Source organism: Triturus cristatus, chromosome 4_1 (assembly GCF_964204655.1).
Source record: "Triturus cristatus chromosome 4_1, aTriCri1.1, whole genome shotgun sequence".
Lineage (NCBI taxonomy): Eukaryota > Metazoa > Chordata > Amphibia > Caudata > Salamandridae > Triturus > Triturus cristatus.
The window spans coordinates 13,502,432-13,514,799 of record NC_140585.1 but is presented as its reverse complement, the minus strand read 5'-3'; the positions used below and the strand labels follow the sequence as shown (position 1 = coordinate 13,514,799).

Below are 12,368 nucleotides of genomic sequence, written 5' to 3'. Positions count from 1 at the left end.
GAGATACATGTATTATTGTTTGAATATTTTGGGTGTGTGGTTACACCTAAAGGGATTTCCCTATGGCCAGGGCTGTTGACAGTCACTGAAATAAAAGGTTCCAAAAGAGTGTGACCAACAACTTGAGTTTATGGGAATGTATGAATTTTATTCAAAATGTACTGAAAATGTTGCGGTGATTGCTGAAACACTTCACAACCTTTTCAAAAAGAATGTTCGATTTGTCTGGGGTTGGGGACAGGAAGGTGCATTTGCAGAGATGAGGGGGAAAACTGCTCAATGCACCACTTCTGAGTCCATATCTACCAGGCAATGAGTGCTGTATCACTGATGATACTGGAAGGGCTGGTGCTGCAGTGACTCAAGGCAAAGGAAATGAGGAATGTGCAATGGCATCACACACACTGCGACCACGTCAACGTAAATACTCGATCATGGAGCGTGGGAGGTTGGACTGCACGAGGGCAACTGAAAAGTCATCTTTGTGTGGGACCAAGTTCAGAATATGAACTGATAATAAACCTCTTTTGAATGAAAAAAATGTGAACACCAGCAGGCTACTGCCAGGTTGGTGAGGTTAAGTTTGAAACATCATTTTGAGGTTGAACACACTGCAGGCGAGAGGAATAAGAAGACTGATTGCTTGCCTCGACTGCCCCGAGGGCAGGAAGATGTGGAACATGAGAAAAAAGAGAATGACTGAAGATGTGGAATGTATTGCAGCAAGTATTTGTGAGAGAGAAAGAGAAAGAGAAAGAGTGTGTGTGAGTGTGTGTGTGTACATATGTGGCCTCTATTCTCTTCTTCGGAGGGGCTTTTTGGTGACATTTTGCGCGCATGCCAGAAGCGCGCTTCGGAGGCCCCCCGCATCGTTAAGTTGGACTTGGTTTTGCTGGCATCTGCTGTTGCAGACTTCTGCGAGTTACCAGGGTACTGGATTTGCCAAGACCCGCCACTGTATTCGGGAGGAGACGGGGCGGTGTTGGAGTCATTGACTCCGCGAATGGCAAGATGGAGTACTAGACTTGCCCCCGCCAGATGGAATCCAGATGTATGGTGGTTGATGCGGTCTGGGGACCCAGGGGGACACCGGAATTCAAGTAGGACACAGTTGATGGACACAGACGACATCGTGATGCTATACCTATCCGCAAAAATATCGATTTACTCCCAAAGCACTTACCAGGATAAACCATTGCATTCTGGGATCTGCAGTGCACACGCACCAGGTGTCCTGCAGGTAGTTTGCTTAGACATTGTTCTTGGGGCGGAGCGGATGCAAACCAATAAGGTCGGAGCAGTTAATTCAAAAACACGACGACGCCTGCATCTCCTGAGAAGACTCTTGGCGCTGAGGAAGGCAGTATTCATGCCGAAATGCATTCGCCAAATTTTGTACCAAGCTGAATAAAGAAGTCTCCCTACTCACCCCAGCTGTGGCCTCTATTCTCTTCTTCGGAGGGGCTTTTTGGTGATATATATATATATATATATATATATGTAGAGAAAGACATTGGATGGCGATTCTATTTTATTGAAAGTGATTCATTTCATGAGGAAAGATTGGCCAAAAGAAAACTGCAGACTGATAGCAAAGTTCATACTGTCAGAGGTGAGCCATGAAGGACATTTAGGTGTGATATCTAACAACAAAAGACTTACGATGCAATACTGGTAGCATGCCATGGACTGGGATGTGGAAACGTTCATTAGAAAGAGTTACCACTTGTTTGCAAAGTGATAAGAGACTGATTTACAGAGTGCTGCTTATGACAGAAGTGGGTTTTCCTGACAGAGAGCGGGCCAAAGAATGTAATGATTTTTTAGGTCCATTTCAGATGCTTCCTGTGCATCAGAAATTAGCCATTGTGCTTATAGACTACATGTCAAATTGGTTGGAAGTAAGGTTTGTACATGGCAGAGAGGGTTTTCTGTGTGAATTGGTATTGGATAATGGTGTACAATTTGTCTTGAGGGAGATGAAGCAGTATTTGGATGGAACTGGTATCAAGCATAAATGTGCTAGTCTTCATCACCCACACAGTAATGGCCAAGCAGAGAGGATGAACAGATTGGTCGATCTGTGTTTTTTTCCATGGCGGGTAGCAAAGTGGAAGATGCTGTCAGGGCTATGCTTTCAGCTTATCCAACACTCTGTTCTGCACCATTTTGTGCAGAGAGGCAGAAACTTGCATGATTTGGACCTCGTAATGTGCACTGAATTGTCTAAAGAGGGGCTAAGATACAATAGCTATCTAAAGGAGGAAGAAAGAGGAATTGGCCTTCAAACGATGCATGCGATATTGTAAAGCCATTGTTGGCACAGACATGCTCACAGAGCCAATAATATCTTATGCAATCATAGTACTCAGGAATTACTGGGGGAATCAGATGCCAGATTTCCCCAGTAATTCCACATATCTCAGAGCAATCACCATTAACTTCACCCACCCTCCAGCACAGTTTCTTTAATCGCTGATATTGCTGACTTAGAGGGAGGAAAAAGTGAGGGAATTGTAATAGGAGACATAATGGCAGACAAATAAACATAATAAAATATATCACCCAATCCTGTATATTGTATTACAACTAACCCAGCTTAATATTCAGACCACCTTCTGTGCACATAACCTTACAGACCACACTTAATCTTGAAACTCCCTTAACCTTTTACATTGTTCTACAGGATACAGTATATTATAGTACAACCGGCCCTCTCTGACCTGCAGGTCCCCCAGTTTTATGTACATGTACAACACACTACAGGAAAAAGACCACTTATCGAAGGCTCGGGGGTGCCGTGGACCTTGCCCTACCCATTCCATCACTACAGACCGGACTATCAGATCACTTGTCTTCTTCACACTGCCTTCCTCTCCTCCTAAGCGGCAGACCTTGGCTGACCCAGAAATCCTCTTATATTCTGTGCACTCAAACATCACATACACCCCGCCCAATCTTTAAAGTGCTTTAGTTTGCACTAGCAACAAAAAAGGGCACTGTCACTCTTGGTGAATAACACCTCCCTTTCATCTGACAGGGGATGAGTAGTGCGGTGCTTGGATTGAAATCACAGATTCTGCCACGAATTTCTCAGAGGTCCTGAGCCCGGAATGGGGCGTATCATACACAGACCAGAATTTAGGCAATTTTTCATGTTCAGAGTCCCATTTCTTAGCCTATCACTGAACGGGAAGGAAAAACTCCTTAGCAAAAATAAAGGCAATAGCAGGTACATAATCGCTTCTAGTGCACTCAAGGCTCCCCCAAAGATACCACTCCACACACACTCAGATTTGGCCCCCTGCAGGCCTTACTAAAAATCTGGATTATCCAGTTTGGAGATATGTTATGTTACATTCCTTCAGAACTGTACAAGTTACAAGCCATTCTGCATGTTCATTCAGTACGGACCAAATACCTGGGATGGCTTTGAGCAGCAATCCATCTGCGTCTGTATCTCCTCTCTCCAATGGGTCTGTAGCGATAACTCCATCAGTATCAGGAACATTCTGTGCCAGGAATGATGAGGATCCAGATGGGCCCTGCGCATCAGTACATGCTGGTTGTAGGTCAGAGTTCTCATCTTGGTTCTCAGGATGCAGTGGTTCTTGCTTGTAGTTCTGATCGGAGTCCTCAGGACTCGGTGGTTCTAGCTTATAGCCGCGATCTGGACTGAGTGCCTCAAGGTGCATTGGTTCGGCCTTGCAGTTCTGATGTGGTTCATGTGCATCAGAGAGCACCTGCTGCAGACTTGTGCTGAGCTGCAGACTCTGGTCCTCTCGAAATGCTGGTTGTCTGCAGAGGTTTTGCCGTTGACCCTCACCATCAGACCACAACAACTCTTGCTTTAGGTGTTCACTTGGTCCCTCCCCATCTGGGAGCATTGGTTGTCTGCAGTGGTTTTGCTGTGGCTCATGTTCCTCGTGAAACAGTGGCTGCAGGCAGACGTTCTGTTGTGGGTCCCAACTAACTGCATACAATGGTTCTTTTTTCAGGTGTTCCTCTGGTTCTAGTTGTATGCACTGGTCCAGCTGTGGTTCCTGCCCATCATCAAACGCTGGTGGAAGACAAAGGCTTTTCTCATCTGGGATGACTTGAGCATCCGGAGGAGGGCACCTAGAGCCAGTACAGTCCTGCTGTGGTCCAGGGCCATCCGGGGACAGAGGTTGGAGGAACTGGCTCTGCTTTGGTTCATGCCCATGAGGAGACGTAGGTTGTGGACACTTATTCGGCTGTGGATCACAACCAGCTGAAGATGTAGATTGAAGGCATTGGTTCACCTCCTTTGCCCTGAGTGAAAGATTGATCGGAGGGGACCTGCTGAGAGGACAGTCTCCAACCACCACCGGACTGACCATCTCCAAAGACACCCCCCTATTTTCAAGGGAATCTAGACCCTTTGCTATCCAGATTTGCTCCATAAGCCCAGCGACTCTTGATGGCACGTCCTCTACGGTATTCTGCAAGTTATCCAGTTTGGCTTTCAACTGCTGTAGCAAAGATAAAAGGAATACGTTAGGCAGGTTCCCCGATAGGGGTTCCATCTCACAGTCCCTCGGAGCATCATTTTGGGATCTTGAAGAGGACACATTATGGATACAAGAAGGGAGTGCGGCTCTAACGGGTTCAGGTGAACACTGCACTTCCCCTTTTGGTCTTGGAATCTGCCTTTTCTCCATTCTGTAATTCTGATGTTCAAGTCCTCAAGTGCCTGTGAAGGGAAAGAAAATAGAAAAGACAACACATTATCACCGGACAATTAGGTCAAAATGCTCCTTCCGGTCTCACCACACGTGGTTTAAGATTTAAATAAAACTTATTCAGTCCAGCTAATGGCTCGAAACAAATAATTGTCTCAGGAGCTGGAGAGGACCAACCCTGCTCATGGTCAGGCTGTCCTTGAGGACAACAGGAGTTACTCTGCTGCACAATTAAACCCCGCTAGGTAATGCCCTTTCGTGCTATGTCCGCTCTGCCCTGCCAGAGAGGACTCCCTATCCAGAGCTGATTTGTTAAGTTTCTAAATTCTTCAGTATGACCTCATCAAACCTAACCCTATAATTTAACGGACTTATTATGTTTTTGTAATTCTTTCTTTTTTTAATGTTTTTGATGAGAACCATTCTATTCTCAGTTTGTACCTCATTTGCTTCTGCCTGGGAGCCCTGCTGGGGAAGGGTGCAGACTATGTGTGGAGTAGGGAATGCGAGAAGAATTTGCAGATGTTAAGAAGAGTCTTGTGAATGCTCACAGTCTGCATAGTTTTGTCCCATTGCGTTGTTACAGACGCCAGTGACAAGGGCCTAAGAGTGGAACTGAAACAGCGGCATGATGGAAAAGAATGTCATTGCCTTTGCATCTAGGGCTTTGCCGGAGGCTGAATGTAGACATTCCATTACTGAGAAGGAGGCCTTGGCCGTGTTTTGGGCTATCACAATAAACATTCTTCTGGAGTGTAGGAAACTGTACTTAGAGGCCGTTTGACTAGTCCAAACTGGACCCAATCTATGCAGCTGCTACAGGGTGCCTGTTTTCTAAGGTCACATAAGGGGCAATCTTTTTCAGGCTTTTAATAGGATACATACACAATGACACAACTGACAGAACTTGCCAGACCGAGAAAGAACTTTTGATCTTTACTTTCAAGCTCTACACATTTTGAGCAAACAGTGGAAGAGGGTCCATCTCCGAAGTCTAGTAGGGATCAAGCCATAAGTCATTACGACAATTAACAAGCAGAACTTCTGTCTTCTCTACGTTTCACTTTAGTTTATTGCAACCCAGCCACTGCCATAGGAAAGGCATGGTTCGGTGGAATGGGAGGGGAGGGGAGGGTTTACGGTCTAAACACAGCAAGATCTGGGTGTCGTCAGAACACATACATGCTCTAACACCTTTCTCAAATAAAGCTTCAGCAAGTGGGATTACATAGCTGGTGAACAAACGGGGCGAGATTGACGACCCACGAGTCACTCTGAAACTGCATGCAATTTGTTGGATGAAATGTTGCCCAACCTGGCGATATATGTTCAGCCTGTAAGGAATGATATGAACATCTTTTGGGCCTAGCACCCGATGCCCAAAGCCTCAACATGGTTCACCAAGATGGAGTGCTCAACTGAGCGAAGACAGCAGAGAGATCTAATGAGATCAAAGCATTGGTTCCTGCTCCCATTTCAGCTCATCCATAATCGGTTGAGGCACTGTCTCTGTATTGTATGATGGCCGAAATCATGCCCTAGTGTCCTTGAGAAAGTGGCTTATCTACAAACCTTTCTACCAGCTAGGAGCAAGAGGAAGTAACGATATCGGTAATAACTTTTTAACAAACAAGGAATCTGCTCGTGGCTTCCAGAGCAAGGGATTTGCTGTGGTGTTTTTAAGATTGGCAGGAACCATTCCATTAACAACTAAGTGGGGAGTTAATGGCAGAGGTATTGGTCCAACTTAGTGATTCAGTTGTTTGAAATTTGTTACAGGACTGACGTTGTTCAGCTAACCAGATCTAGTCACCTCAAAAGAAAGTTGCAGAAGTCTCAGGGAAGAAAGTGGAGAGCTCCCTGTGTCAAATATTACTAGGTGCTGAAGTGGTCTCTACCAGGGGGAAGTTACGTGAGTCAATCTCCTCCATAGAGGTTTTAATTCTGTTGTGTCACACAGTTGGTGCAACAGTGTGAGAATGAATTATAAATTGAAAGTTACGGTGACGCTGACATACAAAGGGACTGGGATGAGTTGGATGGCAAGATGAAGTCGTTTTAGGAAGCGACAAACAACAGATTCTCTGAGCTAGAGCAATAATGGTTCCACATAACTGAGCTGGGGAATATAAATATGATATTTCAGGAAAAGCAGGAGGGCTTATAGAAGAGGTCCTGAAGGAATAATATCAGATCGAGAAGTATATATGCGCGAAGAAGGGGAAGGCAAGTAAACATGTTAGAGAAATGTTGCATTCAGTCCTTGACCAGAGGTGAAAAGGGCATGCAGGGTGAAAGTCCTGGGAATGACCAGGCTATGACACTATGAACGGTTGTGGACAGCTGCTTATCATGGGGAAAGGGCCTTTTAACGCAACCCTAATGGAAAGAGCTGAGATTTCTTAGCTATTGTGAAGAAAGTTTTCTATCCTATTAAGGACACAGATGGAAGGATTATGCATTTCTCTCTTCGTTCTGTTAGCTCAGCAGCCAGTCATCAACATAGAACTATACAATCCATTCTGGGACTGCATTTCCAATGAGTCCCATTTTCAGGGAAAAAACAGCCCCTCCTTTCCACGTAAAACAGGCACAAGTTGAAGCACTCCTTCTTTAATTGAGCGAAATCCGTTCTCCTTTGTCATTCCTCCACTGGTAATAATGTTGCTGATCTGAGATTGAAAGGAAAACCCCTAGTGAGTCCCGTCATTCATTGAACCTGTGCCACCGTATGTAGTGCTAAAGGCACTCTTGCGGTTTGAGACCCTGTGATGACCTTTGACTACCATTATTTTAACTGACTTTAGTGTGGTATTTCATCCTAGCCTGGATGTACCAGATGGTCCTGCATATGCCTTGCTTCTCTTCTTGCTGTCTTTCAGTGAGAGCTGTCACGGAGTAAAACAGTCTTGCCAAGAGCAGAGTGTGTGGGATGTGCATTTGAAAGCGTGAAAAGGGAGAGAGAGAGAGTTGTGGAATGTACTTTTTGGTCTCGAAGTGCAGTATTGTGGGCAGTGATGCTCACATGTGCTCGGTGGTGTACATTGAGGGATGAAGTGTGTGAAGCAGTTGTGCACAGTTGTGCATTGTGTTGTACATTAATGAGAATTATTAAGTGCTTACTATTGGCTTTGACATGGCCTCATGTCATTCTTTTTTCCTGGCTTTGCCTTGCTTCAGCTTTTCTGCTTGCACAGCAGTGCTTGGAAGTTGCTTGGGTTATTCACGTTCAAGGTCTTTCTGTTTTTGTGAGGGATTGTTTATGTACTGTGAGCTTCGTCAAGATAGAGGTTGAAACACGTGAGATTTGGAGAAGGGAACGCGAGAGCTCCTTCCTGCTGTGGGAATGCTTGATTGGAACCTGGCCTTTATCGAACCTTCTAGTGTGTTTAAAGCTGAGTGTTGTGGACTTGGAAACTGAGTTTGGAATTCGAGCGAGGACGGACGTGTCTATCTTGGAGCGTGGACCCTGGTTGCAGAGGCTCTCAAGCACGGCTGTTCTCTTCCCCAGTCTGAGATGCAGTGTTTTGCACCAGGCGATGTACTGAGTTTTGGTTATTGCCATTGTGATGTTTGGCCAGTGACATTGATCGTTTGAGGTGTTTTCTTTGTGATGTGGGAGTGAGTTGAGGTGCACATCCAAAGTAATCACCTGAATATATACATATAACAACCAAACACGCCGTGGCGTGTAAAAACGGAAAGCACTCCAAAAGATTCAAAGCATCAATGCTTTATTTTACGAGCTCCCCCCCATTCCAAAACGCTGACAGACGCGTTTCGCCGACTGGCTTTCTCAATGATATATATATATTCACTGAAAAAACCATAGGTTTCAGGGGTGTTATAGTTAGCTGGACTTTTCACTTGTACAAACCATTGAAATTCCCCCTTTATAGTTAGTTCAGCTAACTATAACTCGCGCGCCCGCAATGCACTGCTGATGACGTCACATATTACATCACTCATGACATGGTCAGTGACATCACTCATGACATCACTGATGACATCTCAAATGACATCACTGATGACATCATCGAGTGAATGTGTGTTTTTCTGAAAATTAAATATGTTTTATATATGTATATCTCAAGGTCGATGGAAGAATAAATGGGTATATAAGTGTCTAAATGGATGATTTGTTTTTGAAAAATTGATTGTGTAACTGACTGATTAAGTGTATCATAGTGAATACATGGCTTAGTGAGTAATGTTTAAATATGTAAATATCTGTATCAGTCTCTCACTTTGTGTATAAGTGTCTGCATGGGTTGGTGAGTAGCTACATGGGTGTCTATATAGGTTATTAGTTGGTTTTTTGAGTATCAGTCTGAGTGTCTGCATGGTTCGGTGGGGGGTATTACGTAGTGCATAGGTGCATGAATGAGTGACTCACTGTTTGTATGTGTTGAAGACAGCATGTGTGCAGGACTGTATGGGTGGATGAGTGTGTGTATGGGTGTGTTAGTGAGTGAATGACTGTCTCAATAGTGCCTTTATGAGTAACTACATATGTTTTAAACTAGTATATGTGACTATTGGTGTATATAAGTGAGTATATGTGAGAGTGAGAGATTGGAAGAGTTCCTGTATGAATAAGTATGTGTTTCTATAAGTGATTGTTTAAAAGACTAAGTATGTTTAAGTTTCCATAGAAGTAAGTGTGGTGGTGTGTGTATAACTGTATATGCAAGTAAATGTATGTTTGATTCTTTATTAGCATGAGTGACTATGTGTGTGAGTAACTCTATGGATGAGTGGCATTGTGTAACAGGATGTATAGGTGTATGAGTACATATGATGAGTGAGTACATGTATGAGTGAATGTATAGGACTGTTGGTGAATGAGTGGATGTGTATGTGGATCTTAGAATTACTGAAGAGGTTGTTGTAACTGGTATTGGTATGTCCATTGTTTTGAAAAGTTTAGTCTCTATTTTTGAATGTGTGTATCAAAGGTTATATTAGGGTGAGAGGAGGTCTGCCACTCTATCACAAGGATGATGTCATCAGTGATGTCATGAGTGATGTCACTGACCATGTCATGAGTGATGTAATATGTGACGTCATCAGCAGTGCATTGCGGGGGCGTGAGTTATAGTTAGCTGAACTAACTATAACGGGGGAATTTCAATGGTTTTGTACAAGTGAAAAGTCCAGCTAACTATAACACCCCTGAAACCTATGGTTTTTTCAGTGAATTTCTGAGGTTTTTTAAATGCTAATTCCTAACTATAACGTGCCTGAAACCTATGGTTTTTTCTGTGAATTTCAAAGGTTTTTTAAATGCTAATTTCTAACTATGCCTACAGAGATAGGACATGTGAAGAAAGAAGAAAAAATTCACAGAAAGAAAAAAAAGAAGTGCAGAAAGAAGCAACAGAAGTCCTCAAAGACGAAGAAAAGTGCAGGAAGAAGGATAACGTGCAGAAAGAACAAAAAGAAGAGCAGAAAGAAGCCTTGTTGCAAAATCATCCTGTACCCTCAACTTTTTCAGACGGATACTGGTGGTAACTGAGTCTGACTAACCAGTTCTAGAGCCAGTGCTATGTTAAAAGACACTTAGAATACAGTGAAAACACCTACATACACTAGGGAACATTATGCGTTGGGGTCCCCCTGTGATTAGCATGACCTCCTCTGTAAGCCCCTAGTATATAATAGGGCAGGGGGATTAAAACTACCTCTTAAAACAGGCCACAGGGCGTTTTTGCACACGTTAACTCAGGCCCTGTCCCCTCCCTTCACCACTGTGTAAACACGCCCTGTGTCCGTTTTTAGTTGGGAGATTAAGTTCATTTGAATCCTGAGGGTCCCTAGGGTCCAACTAGCCCACTAGGTACCTCCAGTAAGTGTCACAGAGCTGCGTTGCAGAGAGGTGTAAAAAGTGGCACGGCCTGGACCACCTCTCTGCAATGCAGCTCAGTGGCGCTTACTGGAAGCACTTGGTGGGCTAGTTAGCCCCCAGGGGCCCTCAGTATTGAAGGAAAATTATATCCCCAATTTAAAACGTGCCATAGTGCGCGTTTGCACACGTCACCTCAGGCCCCGTCCCCTCCCTTCACCACTGTGTAAACGCGCCCTGTGGCTGTTCTAAGTTGAGAGGTTAAGTCCCCTTGAATCCTAAGGGTCCCTAGGGTCAAACTAGACCACTAGGTACCTCCAGTAAGCGCCACAGAGCTGCGTTGCAGAGAGGTGTAAAAAGGGGCTTGGCCTCAGAACACCTGTCTGCAGCGCAGCTCCCTGGCGCATACTGGAGATGCCTGTTGGGCTAGTTGGCCCTCAGGGACCCTCAGTATTGAAGAGGAATTAATTCCCCAACTTACAACTCGCCAGGGGGCGCGTTTGCAGAGTGCTGCAAGGAGGGGGCGTGGCCTCCGGCCCTGAAGACCCCATCCCCCAGGGCCTGTCTCCTAATTATATTTTTTTGACCCCAATCCCCAGGGCCGGCCACTGTTTTTTATTATTTTTAAAAAATATTTATTTATAGACACACCTAGGACATGCTGGACAAACCGTACGTGCCTATCACCATGACGATTTGCGTGATATTCATTAAAAGGCGACTATGCATAAAATGAATCCACGTGGAATGTATTTACACCACTAGTGAAGCTCTGACATGTCTGATGCCCTACCGTGCCTAATCCCGGTAGACACCCTTGTCGTTTATTTATACAAACATGGGTAGCTATTGACGGGCACATTTAATACACATGCACACCAAGCCATTCAAAGGGGATTCGACAAAAATTCGACCAAAACTATGCAAGAAACCCCCCTCACGGTTAATAAAACACACATCCACTGCCGGATGTGTAATACTTTTTATTTTACTCTCTGGAAAGGTGACGAACATCACTTGAGAGTCACAGCGCGCTCCTGTCAGAGCCCAATGCTGTGTTACACCCACCATTGCCTGCTGAGTGCCACACACCTCTGTGTTGTATTCCACTAGCTAGTGCATATGCTATGACACTCTCTAGCCCATGTGCACTGTAACACCACCCCGTGAATATGTCATGCCACACTTGTCTTCGCACGGGTTATATTGCCCCATCTAACGTGCCTTCCTCGATGCCTATGTTATAACGCACAGTGCTATGCCATACATATTACAATCTGGGATCCATATCTTTGTCACAGTGCATATGCAACGTTACACTCCCCAGCACATATTTTATATTACAACTTTAGAGACTAGTTAGGTTACACAACACTGCCCTGTGCATATTACACTTCAAGGCGCATATCGCATAGCACGCGCTAGTGCCTGTGCTATCTCGCGCTCTCCAATGAATCTGTCATTGCGCATAATGTATTGCATATTATATTTCCCGCCCGGTTCATCTTATATCACACTTTTTGGTGCATAGTTTATACCATACACTATATCTAGTTTTCATTTGCAATCGTGCTCTCAGGACTATGTTCTATATAACACTGTGTTCACCTACCCTTTTCACGGGCATTACATTTTGCGATAGGGGGTGGAGGGTCAGGGGGTGTTTCTGCCAAGTGAGCCCGGTGTCACAGTCACAAACGTCCTCTTCTTCCTGAATAAAAGTGAAGTTATGCTGCATACTTGTTCATATTTTAAGTAGTTCGCACAGACACACATTTTAAAAACAATAAAGTTCCTAATACCCGCCTTCTCTGAACAGT

General features: G+C 44.5%; 1 pseudogene across 1 annotated transcript in view; it reads right to left on the bottom strand.

The window, feature by feature from the left end:
• LOC146839307 (uncharacterized) overlaps positions 1 to 12,368 on the bottom strand; it is a 50,746-nt pseudogene that overhangs the window by 19,066 nt on the left and 19,312 nt on the right. Inside the window, exon 2 of the transcript XR_014981057.1 lies at positions 3,422 to 4,714. The product of XR_014981057.1 is annotated as an uncharacterized LOC146839307 (transcript). The remainder of the gene's footprint in view (positions 1 to 3,421; positions 4,715 to 12,368) is intronic.